The sequence below is a fragment of the Cherax quadricarinatus genome, chromosome 53 (genome assembly GCF_038502225.1).
Source record: "Cherax quadricarinatus isolate ZL_2023a chromosome 53, ASM3850222v1, whole genome shotgun sequence".
Classification (NCBI taxonomy): Eukaryota; Metazoa; Arthropoda; class Malacostraca; order Decapoda; family Parastacidae; genus Cherax; species Cherax quadricarinatus.
In genome coordinates, this window is record NC_091344.1 from 24,652,205 (window position 1) to 24,672,204 (window position 20,000).

Here is a 20,000-nt window from a genome sequence, read left to right on the forward strand (position 1 = left end):
ACAATACTGTGACTGTAACAATACCGTGGCTGTAACAATACCGTGGCTGTAACAATACTGTGGCTGTAACAATACTGTGACTGTAACAATACTGTGACTGTAACAATACTGTGACTGTAACAATACTGTGACTGTAACAATACCGTGGCTGTAACAATACTGTGGCTGTAACAATACTGTGACTGTAACAATACTGTGACTGTAACAATACCGTGGCTGTAACAATACCGTGGCTGTAACAATACTGTGACTGTAACAATACTGTGGCTGTAACAATACTGTGACTGTAACAATACTGTGACTGTAACAATACTGTGGCTGTAACAATACCGTGGCTGTAACAATACCGTGGCTGTAACAATACTGTGACTGTAACAATACTGTGACTGTAACAATACCGTGGCTGTAACAATACTGTGACTGTAACAATACTGTGACTGTAACAATACTGTGACTGTAACAATACTGTGACTGTAACAATACTGTGACTGTAACAATACTGTGACTGTAACAATACTGTGACTGTAACAATACTGTGACTGTAACAATACTGTGACTGTAACAATACTGTGACTGTAACAATACTGTGACTGTAACAATACTGTGACTGTAACAATACTGTGACTGTAACAATACTGTGACTGTAACAATACTGTGACTGTAACAATACCGTGGCTGTAACAATACTGTGACTGTAACAATACTGTGACTGTAACAATACTGTGACTGTAACAATACTGTGACTGTAACAATACTGTGACTGTAACAATACTGTGACTGTAACAATACTGTGACTGTAACAATACTGTGACTGTAACAATACTGTGACTGTAACAATACTGTGACTGTAACAATACTGTGACTGTAACAATACTGTGACTGTAACAATACTGTGACTGTAACAATACTGTGGCTGTAACAATACCGTGGCTGTAACAATACTGTGACTGTAACAATACTGTGACTGTAACAATACTGTGACTGTAACAATACTGTGACTGTAACAATACTGTGACTGTAACAATACTGTGACTGTAACAATACTGTGGCTGTAACAATACCGTGGCTGTAACAATACTGTGACTGTAACAATACTGTGACTGTAACAATACTGTGGCTGTAACAATACCGTGGCTGTAACAATACCGTGGCTGTAACAATACTGTGACTGTAACAATACCGTGGCTGTAACAATACTGTGACTGTAACAATACTGTGGCTGTAACAATACCGTGGCTGTAACAATACCGTGGCTGTAACAATACCGTGGCTGTAACAATACCGTGGCTGTAACAATACCGTGGCTGTAACAATACTGTGACTGTAACAATACCGTGGCTGTAACAATACCGTGGCTGTAACAATACTGTGACTGTAACAATACCGTGGCTGTAACAATACCGTGGCTGTAACAATACCGTGGCTGTAACAATACTGTGACTGTAACAATACCGTGGCTGTAACAATACCGTGGCTGTAACAATACCGTGGCTGTAACAATACTGTGACTGTAACAATACTGTGGCTGTAACAATACCGTGGCTGTAACAATACTGTGACTGTAACAATACTGTGACTGTAACAATACTGTGACTGTAACAATACTGTGACTGTAACAATACTGTGACTGTAACAATACTGTGGCTGTAACAATACTGTGACTGTAACAATACTGTGGCTGTAACAATACTGTGACTGTAACAATACTGTGACTGTAACAATACTGTGACTGTAACAATACCGTGGCTGTAACAATACTGTGACTGTAACAATACTGTGGCTGTAACAATACCGTGGCTGTAACAATACTGTGACTGTAACAATACTGTGGCTGTAACAATACTGTGACTGTAACAATACTGTGACTGTAACAATACCGTGGCTGTAACAATACTGTGACTGTAACAATACTGTGGCTGTAACAATACCGTGGCTGTAACAATACTGTGACTGTAACAATACCGTGGCTGTAACAATACCGTGGCTGTAACAATACCGTGGCTGTAACAATACCGTGGCTGTAACAATACTGTGACTGTAACAATACTGTGACTGTAACAATACTGTGACTGTAACAATACTGTGACTGTAACAATACCGTGGCTGTAACAATACTGTGACTGTAACAATACTGTGACTGTAACAATACCGTGGCTGTAACAATACTGTGACTGTAACAATACTGTGACTGTAACAATACTGTGGCTGTAACAATACCGTGGCTGTAACAATACCGTGGCTGTAACAATACTGTGACTGTAACAATACCGTGGCTGTAACAATACCGTGGCTGTAACAATACCGTGGCTGTAACAATACTGTGACTGTAACAATACTGTGGCTGTAACAATACTGTGACTGTAACAATACTGTGACTGTAACAATACTGTGACTGTAACAATACCGTGGCTGTAACAATACCGTGGCTGTAACAATACTGTGACTGTAACAATACTGTGGCTGTAACAATACTGTGGCTGTAACAATACTGTGGCTGTAACAATACCGTGGCTGTAACAATACTGTGACTGTAACAATACTGTGACTGTAACAATACTGTGACTGTAACAATACTGTGACTGTAACAATACCGTGGCTGTAACAATACCGTGGCTGTAACAATACCGTGGCTGTAACAATACCGTGGCTGTAACAATACTGTGACTGTAACAATACCGTGGCTGTAACAATACTGTGACTGTAACAATACTGTGACTGTAACAATACTGTGACTGTAACAATACTGTGACTGTAACAATACCGTGGCTGTAACAATACCGTGGCTGTAACAATACCGTGGCTGTAACAATACTGTGACTGTAACAATACCGTGGCTGTAACAATACTGTGACTGTAACAATACTGTGACTGTAACAATACTGTGACTGTAACAATACTGTGGCTGTAACAATACTGTGACTGTAACAATACTGTGACTGTAACAATACTGTGACTGTAACAATACTGTGACTGTAACAATACTGTGACTGTAACAATACTGTGACTGTAACAATACTGTGACTGTAACAATACTGTGACTGTAACAATACTGTGACTGTAACAATACTGTGACTGTAACAATACCGTGGCTGTAACAATACCGTGGCTGTAACAATACTGTGACTGTAACAATACTGTGGCTGTAACAATACTGTGACTGTAACAATACTGTGACTGTAACAATACTGTGGCTGTAACAATACTGTGACTGTAACAATACTGTGACTGTAACAATACTGTGACTGTAACAATACTGTGGCTGTAACAATACTGTGACTGTAACAATACTGTGACTGTAACAATACTGTGGCTGTAACAATACTGTGACTGTAACAATACTGTGACTGTAACAATACTGTGACTGTAACAATACTGTGACTGTAACAATACTGTGGCTGTAACAATACTGTGGCTGTAACAATACTGTGACTGTAACAATACTGTGACTGTAACAATACTGTGACTGTAACAATACTGTGACTGTAACAATACTGTGACTGTAACAATACTGTGACTGTAACAATACTGTGACTGTAACAATACTGTGACTGTAACAATACTGTGACTGTAACAATACTGTGACTGTAACAATACTGTGACTGTAACAATACTGTGACTGTAACAATACTGTGACTGTAACAATACCGTGGCTGTAACAATACCGTGGCTGTAACAATACTGTGACTGTAACAATACTGTGGCTGTAACAATACTGTGACTGTAACAATACTGTGACTGTAACAATACTGTGGCTGTAACAATACTGTGACTGTAACAATACTGTGACTGTAACAATACTGTGGCTGTAACAATACTGTGACTGTAACAATACCGTGGCTGTAACAATACCGTGGCTGTAACAATACTGTGACTGTAACAATACTGTGACTGTAACAATACTGTGGCTGTAACAATACTGTGACTGTAACAATACTGTGACTGTAACAATACTGTGACTGTAACAATACTGTGACTGTAACAATACTGTGGCTGTAACAATACTGTGGCTGTAACAATACTGTGACTGTAACAATACTGTGACTGTAACAATACTGTGACTGTAACAATACTGTGGCTGTAACAATACTGTGACTGTAACAATACTGTGACTGTAACAATACCGTGGCTGTAACAATACTGTGACTGTAACAATACTGTGGCTGTAACAATACTGTGACTGTAACAATACTGTGACTGTAACAATACTGTGGCTGTAAACAATACTGTGGCTGTAACAATACTGTGACTGTAACAATACTGTGACTGTAACAATACTGTGACTGTAACAATACTGTGACTAACAATACTGTGACTGTAACAATACTGTGACTGTAACAATACTGTGGCTGTAACAATACTGTGACTGTAACAATACTGTGGCTGTAACAATACTGTGGCTGTAACAATACTGTGACTAACAATACTGTGACTAACAATACTGTGACTGTAACAATACTGTGACTGTAACAATACTGTGACTGTAACAATACTGTGACTGTAACAATACTGTGACTGTAACAATACTGTGACTGTAACAATACTGTGACTGTAACAATACTGTGACTGTAACAATACTGTGACTGTAACAATACTGTGACTGTAACAATACTGTGACAATACTGTGGCTGTAACAATACCGTGGCTGTAACAATACCTCGTGGCTGTAACAATACTGTGACTGTAACAATACTCGTGGCTGTAACAATACCTGTGGCTGTAACAATACTGTGGACTGTAACAATACTGTGACTGTAACACTACTTTGACTGTAACAATACTGTGACTGTAACAATACTGTGACTGTAACAATACTGTGACTGTAACAATACTGTGACTGTAACAATACCGTGGCTGTAACAATACTGTGACTGTAACAATACTGTGACTGTAACAATACTGTGGCTGTAACAATACTGTGACTGTAACAATACCGTGGCTGTAACAATACTGTGGCTGTAACAATACTGTGACTGTAACAATACCGTGGCTGTAACAATACTGTGACTGTAACAATACCGTGGCTGTAACAATACTGTGGCTGTAACAATACCGTGGCTGTAACAATACCGTGGCTGTAACAATACCGTGGCTGTAACAATACTGTGACTGTAACAATACCGTGGCTGTAACAATACCGTGGCTGTAACAATACAGCGGCTGCAACAATACTGTATTGCTAACAATACTGTGACTGTAACAATACCGTGGCTGTAACAATACTGTGACTGTAACAATACTGTGACTGTAACAAACTGTGACTGTAACAATACTGTGACTGTAACATTGTCAAAATCTAAGTGGTCCAGGATGGACCGAGGTGCCGTGTCGAGGGTCATCGGTTCATGGTACAGTGGACCACAGCTCTGACTGGTTATAACAGAGAGAGAGAGAGAGAGAGAGAGAGAGAGAGAGAGAGAGAGAGAGAAGGATGGGCAGAGAGCCTTTCAGCTTTACTAATCAGATTAAAACTGTCGAGATACGTTCTACTGGTCACTTTTAAAAAACTGAAAAAAAATCTTAACTACAGAGATACAGAGGGAGAGAGAGAGAGAGAGAGAGAGAGAGAGAGAGAGAGAGAGAGAGAGAGAGAGAGAGGTAATACATGATAGTTCTTAATCCAGGTAGAAGTAAATAGTTGTAGAGAGTATATAGCCTGGGTGTGGACTCCCAGGTCCTCTGATCCCTCTCTTTCTCAATGTACTCCCATGTACTCTTATGTATTCCCATGTACTTTCATGTACTTTCATGTATTCCCATGTACTCCCATGTTCTCCCATGTACTCTCATGTACTCCCATGTACTTTCATGTACTCCCATGAACACTCATGTACTCTTATGTATTCCCATGTAATTTCATGTACTCGCATGTACTCCCATGTACTCTCATGTACTCCCATGTACTTTCATGTACTCCCATGAACACTCATGTACTCTTATGTATTACCATGTAATTTCATGTACTTCCATGTACTTCCATGTACTCTCATGTACTTCCATGTACTCTCATGTACTCCCATGTATAGCACAAACTGCCATCTATCAGTGGTGTGTGTTCATCCCCTGACTCTCTTGCTCTGCTGCCTGACAGACAGACGTCAGCAACACAAATTAAGCTTGCAACAACTGTCTCATGGCAACAGTTGCACGCCGCATCACACACACTCTCCAGTTCAGTCTCCGAGTGGACATGTTCACTGAGGGCGACTGTGACAGTCTCTTTCCTGCTGACTGTCTCACAAACGATGAGAGAGACACTCACAGTCACTCTTCTCTCCGATTAGATAAACTGAAATAACCAGAGAACAAATGTAAATGAGGCGTTTTCACGGTTTTCTCTTGACTCCCTCTACTTCTATCTATGTATATACTATATATATATATATATATATATATATATATATATATATATATATATATATATATATATATATATATTATGAATTTAGAAGGGCGTATGACAGGGTGGATAGGGGCAATGCTGGCAGATGTTACGAAGTGTATGGTGTAGGAGGTAGGTTACTGAAGCAGTGAAGGGTTTTACGAGGAGATAGTGAGGCTCAGGATTAGGTATGTAGGAAGGAAATTTTTCCCAGTAAAAGTAGGCCTTAGACAAGGATGTGTGATGTCACCGTGGTTGTTTAATATATTTATAGATAGGTTGTAAGAAGTAAATCACGAGGGGTCTTGGCAAGAGGCGTGGAGTTAAAAAGGTAAAATACACATAAAGTAGGAGTTATCACAGTTGCTCTTTGCTGATGACACACTGTGCTCTTGGGGAGATTCTGAAGAGAAGTTGCAGAGATTGGTGGATGAATTTGGTAGGGTGTGCAAAAGAAAGAAAATTAAAGGTGAATACAGGAAAAAGTAAGTTATGAGGATAACAAAAGATTGGAAGTGAAAGATTGAATATCAGATTGGAGGGGGAGAGAGAGTATGGAGGAGGTGAACGTATTCAGATATTTGGGAGTGGACGTGTGTCAGCGGATGGGTCTATGAAAGATGAGGTGAATCCTTAGAATTGATGGGAAAAGTGGAGAGTGGTGCACTTAGGAGTCTGTGGAGACAAAGAACTTTGTCCTTGGAGGCAAAAGAGGAATGTATGAGAGTATAGTTTTACCAACGCTCTTATACTGGGTGCTGAAGCGTGGGTGATGAATGTTGCAGCGAGGAAGGCTGGAGGCAGTGGAGATGTCATGTCAGAGGCAATGTGTGGTGTAGAATATAATGCAAGAGAGATTCGTAGTTTGGAAGTTAGGAGGTGGGATTACCAAAACTGTTGTCAGAGGGGGCTGAGGAAGGGTTGTTGAGGTGGTTCGGACATAGAGAGAATGGGCGAAACAGAATGACTTCAAGAGTGTATCAGTCTGTAGTGGAAGGAAGGCGGGGTAGGTCGGCCTAGGAAGGGGTTGGAGGGAGGGGAGTAAAGGAGTTTTTTGTGTGCGAGGGGCTTGCTTGGACTTCCAACGGCATGCGTGAGCGTGTTTGATAGGGAGTGAATGGAGACAAATGGTTTTAATGCGGCGTGCTGTTGGAGTGTGAGCAAGTAACATTTATGAAGGGATTCAGAAACCGGCAGGCCGGACTTGGTCCTGGGAGATGGGAAGTACAGTGCCTGCACTCAGAGGAGAGGTATTAATGTTGCAGTTTAAAAACTGTAGTGTAAAGCACCCTTCTGGCAAGACAAGTGATGGAGTGGGAATGATGAGGTAGAAAAGTTTTTTCTTTTTCAGACCACCCTGCCTTGGTGGGAATCTGGCCAGTGTGATAATAATAATAAATAAATAAATAAATATATATATATATATATATTATATATATATATATATATATATATATATATATATATATATATATATATATATATATATATATTTAATGAGAAACATTGATGATTTTCTGGAAACAGATCTATTACTCCTTCCTTCCTTCCTTCCTTCCTTCCTTCCTCTTCTTCCTTCTTTTATCTTCCTTTCTTCTTCACTTCCTTCATTTATTCGCCCTCTACAGGCTCCAGCTCTCTGTGTGAACAAGAGTCGTTCAGTGGGTTCAGAATTGTGCAACGTGTGTGTGTGTGTGTGTGTGTGTGTGTGTGTGTACCCTTGTGTGTGTGTGTGTGTGTCTGTGTCTGTGTCATCATGTCCTTGTGTAATACCATGGCGTGTACTCACCTAATTTGATTTGCTTCTAGCCCCGCCTCTTCACCGACCGCTACTAGGTCCTCTCTCTCCCCGCTCCATGAGCTTTATCAAACCTCGTTTTAAAACTATGTATGGTTCCTGCCTCCACTACATCGCTTGCTAGACTATTCCACTTCCTAACAACTCTATGACTGAAGAAATACTTCCTAATGTCCCTTTGGCCTCATCTGATCTTCAGCTAATTAGTGATATGTTTCATGTCATATCTCTGGGCATCTGTCTCTGTCACCTTGTCTATTCCACGCAGTATTTTGTATGTCGTTATCATGTCTCACTGACCCTCCACCATTGTCCTCCAGTGTCGTCAGATCGATTTCCCATAACCTTTCTTCGTGGACATTTCCATAGTTCTGGAACTAACGCCTATTGTTGCAAACCTTTTGTGTACTCTCTAATTTCTCTTGACGTACTTAGGCCAGGTGTAGGTTCCAAACTGGTGCATACTCGAAGTATGGGCCTGACGTACACAGTGTACAGTGTGCGTGTGTGTGTACACCTGGTGTCACCTGATTGAGGTTGCAGGGGTCGGGCTCGGCTCCTGGCCCCCGCCTCTTCACTGATCATACTGGATCTCTCTCTCTGCTTCCTGAGCTTTGTCATACCTCTTCTTAAACCTATGTATGGTTCCTGTGTGTGTATGTGTGTGTGTGTGTTGACCTAATTGTGGTTGCAGGGGTTGAGTCATGGCTCCTGGCCCTGCCTCTTGGCTAGTCGCCAGGAGGTCCACTCCCTGTGTGTCTGTGTTATTATTATTGTTGTTATTATATGTTATTATTGTTATTATTATTAATTTTATTTATTATTTTTATTATTATTATTATTACTATTATTATTATTATTATTATTGTTGTTATTATTATTAAAGATGTCATTACTTGGTAAGTTAGTGCGGTGAGTGAGAGCTTGATCCTCCGTCCTCAGATCTCACCTCTCTCTCTGACCTTTATGAAAGATAGATGAATAAAACATGGAAGAGGCAACACCAGGATAATAGCGAGGCCAGAGAGAGAGAGAGAGAGAGAGAGAGGAAAAATATTATATTACCAGCGTTAAGGTACAAAGAAAGTGCACGAGTGAGAAGTAAGAAGTGAGACAGTGTTAAATAAAGTAGGAAGAAGTAGAGGAGGAGGAGGAAGACGAGGAAGACGAGGAAGAAGAAGAGGAGGAGGAAGAAGAAGAAGAGGAGGAGAGGAAAACAGGTGGACAACTCAGTGAGATCTTAAAACGTTTCTTCTTTTCTTCGTTTTATCGTTGAAAAAAGTTATGAAGATAGTAAATGTAGGTCTAGGGAAAGATGAGAGAGAGAGAGAGAGAGAGAGAGAGAGAGAGAGAGAGAGAGAGAGAGAGAGAGAGAGAGAGAGACAGAGAGAGAGAGAGAGAGAGAGACAGACAGAGAGAGAGAGCAATGACAGAGAAATATATTATTGACATGAAAAATAAAGATGTGTAATAATAATAATAATAATAATAATAATAATAATAATAATAATAATAATAATAATAATAATAATAATAATAATAATAATAATAATAATAATAATAATTAATATATTTAATCTTAATCTTCTAATATGAAGCTGCTACTTCAGGGTTGATGGATAGTGAGGATAGATTAATAGTTAAGATGGACACGAGGGATAGATAGATAGATGAAGGGAACATTGTAGGTGGAATAATATCAAAGTTAAGTGAGTTTATCTCTGGAGACAAGAGACTTGTTGTACCAACACTGATGTATGGGTGTGAACCATGGGTTTTAAACGTTGTAGCCAGGAGGCTGGAGGCACTGCAACCTCCTCCTCCTCCTCCTCCTCCTCCTCCTCCTCCTCGTCTTCCTCCTCCTCCTCCTTCTCCTCCTCCTCCTCGTCTTCCTCCTCCTCCTCCTTCTCCTCCTCCTCCTCGTCTTCCTCCTCCTCCTCCTCCTCTCCTCCTCGTCTTCTCTTCCACCCTCTCCTCCTCGTCTTCTCTCCTCTCTCTCCTCTCTATCCTCAAAATCTTCACTCCTCCTCCCTCCTCCTCCTCACCTCCTCCTCCTCCTCCTCCCTCCTCCTCCTCCTCGTCTTCAACCTCCTCCTCCTCCCTCCTCCTCTCACTCCATTCCATCCTCCTCCTCCTCCTCCTCGTCTTTATCTCTCCTCCTCCTCCTCCTCCTCCCTCCTCGTCTTCTCACCTCTACTCCTTCTCCTCCTCCTCCTCCTCCTCCTCGTCTTCTCCCTCCTCCTCTGCCTCCTCCTCCTCCTCGTCTTCCTCCTCCTCCTCCCCTATCCTCTCTTGTCTTCCCTCCTCCTCTCCCCTCCTCTCAATCTTCCTCTCTCTCCTCTCCTCCTCCTCCTCCCCTCCTCCTCGTCTTCCCTCCTCCTGCCTCTCCTCCTCCTCCTCGTCTTCCTCCTCCTCCTCCTCCTCCTCTTCCTCCTCGTCTTCCTTCTGCCAATATTATGGAGAAACACTCATAGACAAACACTCACTCAGGATTTACCTCCACTGCCTCCTACGTAAATTCAGGATTTACCAAAACTGGGGATTTATGTATATTGTAAATCCCGTAAACGTGTAAATATAGTCAGGTCGTAACCCGGAATATTTTAAAATATATTTACTAAATATATTAACTTAAAATATCACTTATTTTAACATTATTATCTAAGCTTAGTATGACTTGTAAAATAATGTGTGATTGTTGGGAATTTAGGAAATTTTGTGGGAGTGATTTAAATGTTGGAGCAACAATGGTAATAATAATAATAATAATAATAATAATAATAATAATAATAATAATAATAATAATAATAATAATAATAATAATAATAATAATAATAATAATAATAATAATAATAATAATAAGCAATATAGTATAATAATAATTATAAGCCATCGTAATAATAATAATAATAATAACAATAAGTATAATAATAATAACAATAATAATAATAATAATAATAATAATAATAATAATAATAATAATAATAATAATAATAATAATAATAATAATCGAGTCTTCTTCACAATTATATCCACTTTAACACAGAAGTTAACAACCTCGTTAGGTTATTAACAGGTAAAATTGGTCACAGGTTTGAGAATACGTAACGATGGGACCAGGATTTAGTGAGTATTTTTGTGTGTATATTAACGAGGCTGGTGGATAAACGTGATATTGAACGAGGACGATTAACGAGGGTATTTAGAAAGGAGAGTTGGCACATATAGCTCTGTGTAGAGCTGTGTCTGGTCGTGTCTGGCTCTGTGTAGAGCTCTGTCTGGTAATTGTTACTTAATAAAGCTCTACACAGACCGAAAGTGACTTATCCTCACACAATGTTTATACTCTCAGTGTATATACACTGAGAGGTGTATATATGTCTCTCAGTGTATATACACTGAGAGGTGTATATATGTCTCTCAGTGTATATACACACTGACAGGTAATGCTATAGCCAATATGCTCAGTGTATACATTGAGGAGGTGTATATATGTCTCAGTGTATATACACTGAGAGGTGTACTCATATGTCTCTCAGTGTATATACACACTGAGGAAATGCTGCTATGTCTCAGTGTATATATACACTGAGAGGTGTATATATGTCTCTCAGTGTATATACACTGAGAGGTGTATATATGTCTCTCAGTGTATATACACTGAGAGGTGTATATATGTCTCTCAGTGTATATACACTGAGAGGTGTATATATGTCTCTCAGTGTATATACACTGAGAGGTGTATATATGTCTCTCAGTGTATATACACTGGTAATATACTTTAATAATTATTTAAGGTATTATAGTATCTTTGATGGTGAACATCCAGCCTTAAGAAGTGAGAGAGAGAGACCTCGTGCCCCATAATCATTTATTTCTGCGATATTATGAACGACCTTGAGAACAACAGCCAACACTGAAAGAGAGTCTCTCTCTCTCTCTCTCTCTCTCTCTCTCTCTCTCTCTCTCTCTCTCTCTCTCTCTCTCTCTCTCTCTCTCTCTCTCTCTCTCTCTCTCTCTCTCTTTTTTTCTTTTTACAGGGTTGTGAGTTAGGATCCTTTATTGCAGCTATATTACAGGTTAGGATTCCTAACTTTGGCAAAGCTAAGGCTGTTACCTACATCAGCTCGTTTGAAAGCATTTTATTGTTACTGGGACATACAATGGAGACAGGATGAAGTTGGAGCCATCTGTGGGCCAACATTTTCATTTGATCAAAGCTGACTTTATCGTTGACATCGTTATACTGTACAGATGTGTTCCATACTCGAGTCATCTGGCTATATATGATCTCAGATGGGTGATGTTCTGGAAAATTTTTAGCCAGAGTGAAGTTGCTGCTTTCTGCCCGTCTTGTGGCATAAAAGCTTATTTCCATGTCCTCAAGTGGATCAAGTGTGTTATTTTGACAATGTGGCCTTGTACATAACAGTAAGACCACCCCATCCCTCCTATGTTGAAGGCTCTGCTGAGATGACAGATCTATCCAGGATGGGTCAGGCGAGAAGATGAGACGTCTTGCTCTGTTCTCTACTCTGTCAAACGATCGCAGATGGGGAGGGGGCAGGCAAGCCAAGAAAGTGGAGCATATAGGTGCAGGCATGCTTGTGTCTCATACAGGATCTTTTAACCCCTACTGTAAGCAGATGGGAATGCGGCAATGCTATAGCTTCCTTTGCTGCCTTGTTTCAAGATTTACAACATAATCACTGTGGTTAGTTTGAGTCAAATTTCACCCCAAGGATGTATCAACTTCTTCTCAGAATTTGCCAACATCCTCCCATTCATCCTTACTACCAGCATTACCATCATGGTGCCTAGAGACCGATCATCATTTGCATTTTCTCAGGTGCAAATGTTACTTATACATCTATTTCCCCAAGCTGATATAGCTCTCAGCTGGTGATTGATGTAACCCAGAGCAGCTGGCATTTCTTCTCTTGGATAAGTGAATGTCAGTGTACAGTCGTCTGCATATGCATGTGATTCTGGGATGCAGGATGAAGGGCGTTGAAGTAGACATTCCATAACAATGGACCCAGCACTTCAGCAATGGAACACTTGCCCCAATAAGGATGCTTATTACTGATTCCGTTCCGTTGAGGACTACACTTAGAGATCTACCATAGAGGTAATCACTGAGGAGACATAGCGTAGAGCCTGCAATTTCCCACCCAGTGCTTGAAGTTTTGCTAGAGGCCTAGTGCCACACCCGGTCGAAAGAAAGCGCCAGCAATGTCAGTGCTACCACACAGCTGACTTTAGATTCATCCGGTGACTGGTGCCACTTAGTGGAGGTTTAACAACAGATCAGCAGCAGAGTAACCTTTCCTGAAGCCATATTGACGATCACAAAGTAGTGAGTGGTAGTCAAAAAAAATCTGTCATTTGTCTTGATTATTGTCTCAAGGATCTTACCAGTGATTGACAGGAGTGACACTGGTCTGCATGGTGCTGATTTCTGCTCTGCTCTTCTTTTTTGTGAACCCAGGGACTACATTTGCCTCTTTTCCATAGAGAGGGCCATTTACACTGTACTAGGCAGTGCTGAAAGGTTAAGTGCTGCTAGCTGGTCATCTCCCTCAACAATCCCAGGCTCCAGCTTGTCTGGGCCCACAGCCTTTTCTTGGTCAAGCGATTTAAACAGGGAAGTACTATCCTCCTGCCTTATTGTCACCACTGACAGTTTTGACACCAGTTCTTGCAGCTAGCCAAGGAGGGTCCCTTGCTGGATCAGGAACTTGCATTTTGGTAGCAAAGTGTTCAGCAAAGCAAAGAGGTCCACTTCTCTTGACTACTAGTAGAGAGTGGTCCCATCCTGTCGATTTTAGAGTGGAATAAGTTCATCAGGCAGATAACCTTGCCGTCCTTGACCGAGGACCACCAGGTTTTGGAGCCTACCTACCTGATGCTAACTTTCTTTTAGTGTCCACCTCCCATTTAGCAATGGCCCACTTTTAGACATCACCCTTATGCCTACAGGCTTGCATGTGCAAGTTCCTGTTATGGGTAGTAAGGATGTCTCTTATGCCTTCATAATGCACAGCCTTAGCAATGCAGCCTCTCTGGCAAGAAAGCCAAACCAAGAGGCTGATCTGTAGGCTTCCGTCACATATTGCCGGTGAGGAATGTGTTCTTTGTAGATTAAGGATGTGTCCAGTGAAGGCTTTCACTTGGTTGTCAACATCCCCTTGTAGAAAGAGCATTCCAGTCAGTGGTGGCGAGCTCAGAGCAAAGGGCTGGCCAATTACCTCTTTCCCATAGCCAGGTTGTGCGTGTGGACTCCTCACCTCGTTCTGTTGGGATCTTAAGTGTGGTAAAAAGCAGCCTTGTGGTCAGACGATCCAACGTAGCCGAGGGTTGACAAGTGACTGTGCCTTCTGCCAGATCCCTACTCACTGGGCAAGGGTAGGAGGCCAGAGATATGAGTAGGGAAATCAACAAAGTTTCTCATGTCAAACACTGCAGAAGGTCATCAAAGTCCCTCTGTATAAGGTGCTGGTTGAGGTCACCAACAATTATAATATGTTGACAGTTGTGTTGATAGGGTCTGCATGTTGCCACTGAGGTCTGTACATTGCACATGCTAGTACAGAGTACTAGTGTTTATACAGAGCTTGAAGAACATCATTTCAAGATGTGTAGGGGTGGCAACATCTATGTGCTGGGAGCATGAACACTTTTAGAGCAACACAGCAAGCACCACCTCCTTCCCTTGCCTGTCTCTTCTCATCCATGAAGGTGTAGCCAGCAATTCTTGCAAAATTTTCTGGAGTCCTGTCATCCAAAAATGTTTCAACAACAGCTATCATGTCGGGACGTCGAGTGTTCACAAAGCTATGTGTGAGCTCTCCAACATTAGTAATGAAACCTCTAATGTTGGCCGACAGGATGCTGATATACTGGCTCCTCATGATGAAGTGGCCAGCTTGAGGTGGTGGATGTGTAGGGAATATAAGGTGCCTGCCCTTGAGAGAGGTAGGGTACTGAGGCAGCTGCAGGGATGTAGGTCTGTGGTCTTGTATAAGGCCCAATCCCACCTGCTGGGCTGGGATAGGAGTAGCTAAGTGGGTGACGTGTGAGAGTGTTCACCAATTCAGAGATCCTGCTGGTTTGTTCTGAGAACAGGTCTCTAAACAGGTGCCCCTGTCTGTCAAGTTCCTTTTTCTTCCGACACTTGTCCTCCTTATGTCCTTTCTTGTAGCAGTAATTACACCTGGTATCTCGCAGGCAGTTGTTGGCAGAGTGCCCCTTCCGGTGACAGCGAGAGCACAGCCTAGGTGCCTGGGAGGGTGGACTAGGATTTGTTGCACCTCCTGTGTTTCGCAGATTTGTCCTCAGATTCTGCCGCTGGAACTGTGTTAGTGGAGGGTGAGACGGCTGTAGATGTCTTCCTCCTCCACGTCCTCCTCCACGTCCTCTGCCCCGTCCTCTACCAGTTCTGACAGATGTGTCCCTGCTGTTCGTACTTCGGCGCAGTAGGTGATCAGGTGCAGTGATAGTTCCCTATCATTAACTGCACCGTTCTCTGGTGGAGAAACTCCTGGCTCCAGAACTTGCTGTCGAAGCACTGCTACCAGATTCTAGAATAGTATCGGCAGGTGTGCTGACAGGTGTAGGATCAGAGATGGTATGTGCACTGTCAAGTAGACTGGCAGTGGCTGGAAGCAGAGATGTCAGGTGTAGGAGAATTAAGCAGATCCAAGGCTTCCCTCGTTGCTGGGAAGAGGATTTGTTCCCTCTGTGGTTGTCAGAGGAATTGTGTTAGAATTCCCAAAGGTAGTGTTTTGAACTCTGTCAGTCTGTGGGACCTTAGCGATGACAGAATTCCACCAGTTGTTTACCCCTGAGTTAAGCTCAGTGTGGGACTTCCAGTCTTTGTCAATATTGTCACCATCAGCTGAGCAGCTTACGTCACTTGATGCAGGCTTGCACTGACCTTCTACAATAGCTTGTAGGTTATCTAATGATTTGAGGAGCTCATGAAGTGCTTCCCTGTGATGGATTATCTTAGCTGCAACTTTACAACACAGCCCAAGAGGGCAGTCTTGATCTTTGGACAGGAGTCCCTGAGGTAGGACTTCTGAACCTTCCTCCTGTAGCTCCAGGCTTGTATCCACATATACCACAGGATTATGGATATCCTTAAATTTTCTGAAATTTTCAACCTGGCTGCAACAAAATTCTTCTTCTGGAATGCAATCTGCGTGGCAGTAGTTGGAACAAGTAGGCTCCTTACATCCAAGAAGAAATTTGTCCCTTGTGGTATACCCACAAACACTGCAGTAACTCTCTCTTTCTCTCTCTCTCTCTCTCTCTCTCTCTCTCTCTCTCTCTCTCTCTCTCTCTCTCTCTCTCTCTCTCTCTCTCTCTCTTTTTTTTTTTTTTTTTTTTTTTTTTTTTTTTCTCTCTACACAGGGTTTGACAAGGTTAAGGATCCTAACTTTATTGACAAGCTATTTACAGGTTAAGGATTCCCTAACTTTGTTGCAAGCTAGGACTATTACCTACATCAGCTCATTTGAAAGCATTTTATTGTTATGAGACATACAAGTAGGGAACAGGATGAAGTTGGAGCCATCTGTGGGCCCAGCATTTTCATTTGATCAACTGACTTTATCTCGTTGACATCATTATGCATGTAAACAAATGTGTTCCATACTCGAGTCATCCTGGGTATGTATGATCTCAAATGGTGATGTTCTGGAGAAGGTACAGCCAGAGTGAAGTTGCTGCTTTCTGCCCGTCTTGTGGCATAAAAGCTTGTTTCACGCTGTCCTCGAAGTGGATCCAAGTGTGGTATTTTGACAATATTGGCCTTGTACATAACAGTAAGGCCACCCACATCCTCCAATATTGAAGGCTCTGGTGAAATAACAAATCTATCCAGGATGGGTCAGGCAGAGATGAGACGTCTTGCTCTGTTCTCTACTCTGTCAAGCAGTCGCAGATGAGAGGGGGGGCAGGCAAACCAAGAAAGTGGAGCATACTCAAGGTGTGAGCGTACTTGTGCCTCGTACAGGATCTTGCAACCCCTACTGTCAAGCAGATGCGAGATACGGCGAAGTGCTGTAAGCTTCCTGGCTGCCTTGTTTGCAAGATTTACAACATGGTTCTTCATGGTTAGTTTGGAGTCAAATTTCACCCCAAGGATATCAACTTCTTCTCCAGGTGCCAACACCCTCCCATTCATCCTTACCTCTCTCTCTCTCTCTATCTCTCTCTCTCTCTCTCTCTCTCTCTCTCTCTCTCTCTCTCTCTCTCTCTCTCTCTCTCTCTCTCTCTCTCTCTCTCTCTCTCTCTCTCTCTCTCTCTCTCTCTCTCTCTCTCTCTCTCTCTCTCTCTCTCTCTCTCTCTCTCTCTCTCTCTCTCTCTCTCTCACTCTCTCCCTCTCTCTCTCTCTCTCTCTCTTTCTCTCTCTCTCGTATACTGCGGGTACATTAATCTGGTTCGGTCTTATAGGTCTATGACATAATATACTGGACAAGTGTGGTCTTATACAAGGCTGAGTGGTCTTATGGCCTGAGTGGTCTTATAAAGACCACTCAGGCCATACTTAAAAAGGCAACTCACATCTTATAAAGACCACTAAGGTTTTACTTATGGAGACCACTCACGTCTTATAAAGACCACTCATGTCTTATAAAGACCACTCACTTCTTATAAAGACCGCTCACGTCTTATAAAGACCACTCACGTCTTATAAAGACCACTCACGCCTTATAAAGACCACTCACGTCTTATAAAGACCACTCACGTCTTACCTATAAAGACCACTCACGTCTTACTTATAAAGACCACTCACGTGTTACCTATAAAGATCACTCACGTCTTACTTATAAAGACCACTCACATCTTACCTATAAAGACCACTCACGTCTTACTTATAAAGACCACTCACGTCTTACTTATAAAGACCACTCACGTCTTACCTATAAAGACCACTCACGTCTTAGTTATATAGACCACTCACGTCTTACTTATAAAGGCCACTCACGTCTTACTTATAAAGACCACTCACATCTTACCTATAAAGACCACTCACGTCTTAGTTATATAGAACACTCACGTCTTACTTATAAAGGCCACTCACGTCTTACTTATAAAGACCACTCACGTCTTAGTTATAAAGACCACTCACGTCTTACTTATAAAGACCACTCACGTCTTACTTATAAAGACCACTCACGTCTTACTTATAAAGACTACTCACGTCTTAGTTATGAAGACCACTCACGTCTTACTTATAAAGACCACAAAACGTCTTAGTTATGAAGACCTCTCACGTCTTAGTTATAAAGGCCACTCACGTCTTAGTCGTAAAGACCACTCACGTCTTACTTTTAAAGACCACTCACGTCTTACTTATAAAGACCACTCACGTCTTAGTTATAAAGACCACTCACGTCTTAGTTATAAAGACCACTCACGTCTTACTTTTAAAGACCACTCACGTCTTACTTATAAAGACCACTCACGTCTTAGTTATAAAGACCACTCACGTCTTACTTATAGAGACCACTCACGTCTTACTTTTAAAGACCACTCACGTCTTACTTATAAAGACCACTCACGTCTTAGTTATAAAGACCACTCAAGTCTTAGTTATAAAGACCACTCACATCTTAATTTTAAAGACCACTCACGTCTTACTTATAAAGACCACTCACGTCTTAGTTATAAAGACCACTCACGTCTTAGTTATAAAGACCACTCACGTCTTACTTATAAAGACCACTCACGTCTTATTTTTAAAGACCACTCACGTCTTACCTATAAAGACCACTCACGTCTTACTTATAAAGACCACTCACGTCTTACTTATAAAGACCACTCACGTCTTACGTATATAGACAACTGGCTTAACACACAGCACAAACTATAGTCTTCAACCTCCCTACCCCTCCCCCAACCCCCCCCAACCCCTCCCCCCCACCCCCTCCCCCCACCCCCACCCCCCTCCCCCCTGCTCCTCCCCCCAAAAAAATCCATCATCCCCACAAGTCAAAATTACCAAAATATATACACACAAACTTAAACATACCAAACTATACAGACATTACACATTCAACTACATAGAAATACATACAATTATATACAAATTATCAGAAATACACAAAAAATGGCACACATGGGAAAGACCTTCCAAAATTTCCGGGTACAAGTGAAGGTCCCAAAATACAAAGCATTTATTTTTTTGCATAGTATTTCGACCACCATTGATGCCGAGTAATTTAAATTCCAAACACATCCTTTTTTTCCCTCTGAATATATAATGGAATTAGAATTTTTTTGTATATATGAAATTGAATAATCATTTCTGTTTACGAATTACCATTTTGAAACAATCCAATATATATATATATATATATATATATATATATATATATATATATATATATATATATATATATATATATATATATATATATATACATATACATATATATATATATATATATATATATATATATATATACATATATATACGTATATATATATATATATATGTATATATATTCCTTCTCATATATCCTGGCTGGAAGTTCTCTCTTCCGGAGCCCACTAGGAAAGGCAGTAGCAACAACAGTAGCAGAGGTAGCAACAGTAGCAATGGTAGCAACAGTAGCAAAGGTAGCAACAGTAGCAGAGGTAGCAACAGTAGCAATGGTAGCAACAGTAGCAAAGGTAACGTTGGCAGTGGGAATGTGGTTTGAAACGATAATGTCTTGTTTGGTGGTGGTAAGAAGCTGTCTGAAGTGGTGGTGGCGGCCGCGGCGGCGGTTGCCGGTAATTATTGGTGGTGGTGGTAATTAGAGTGAG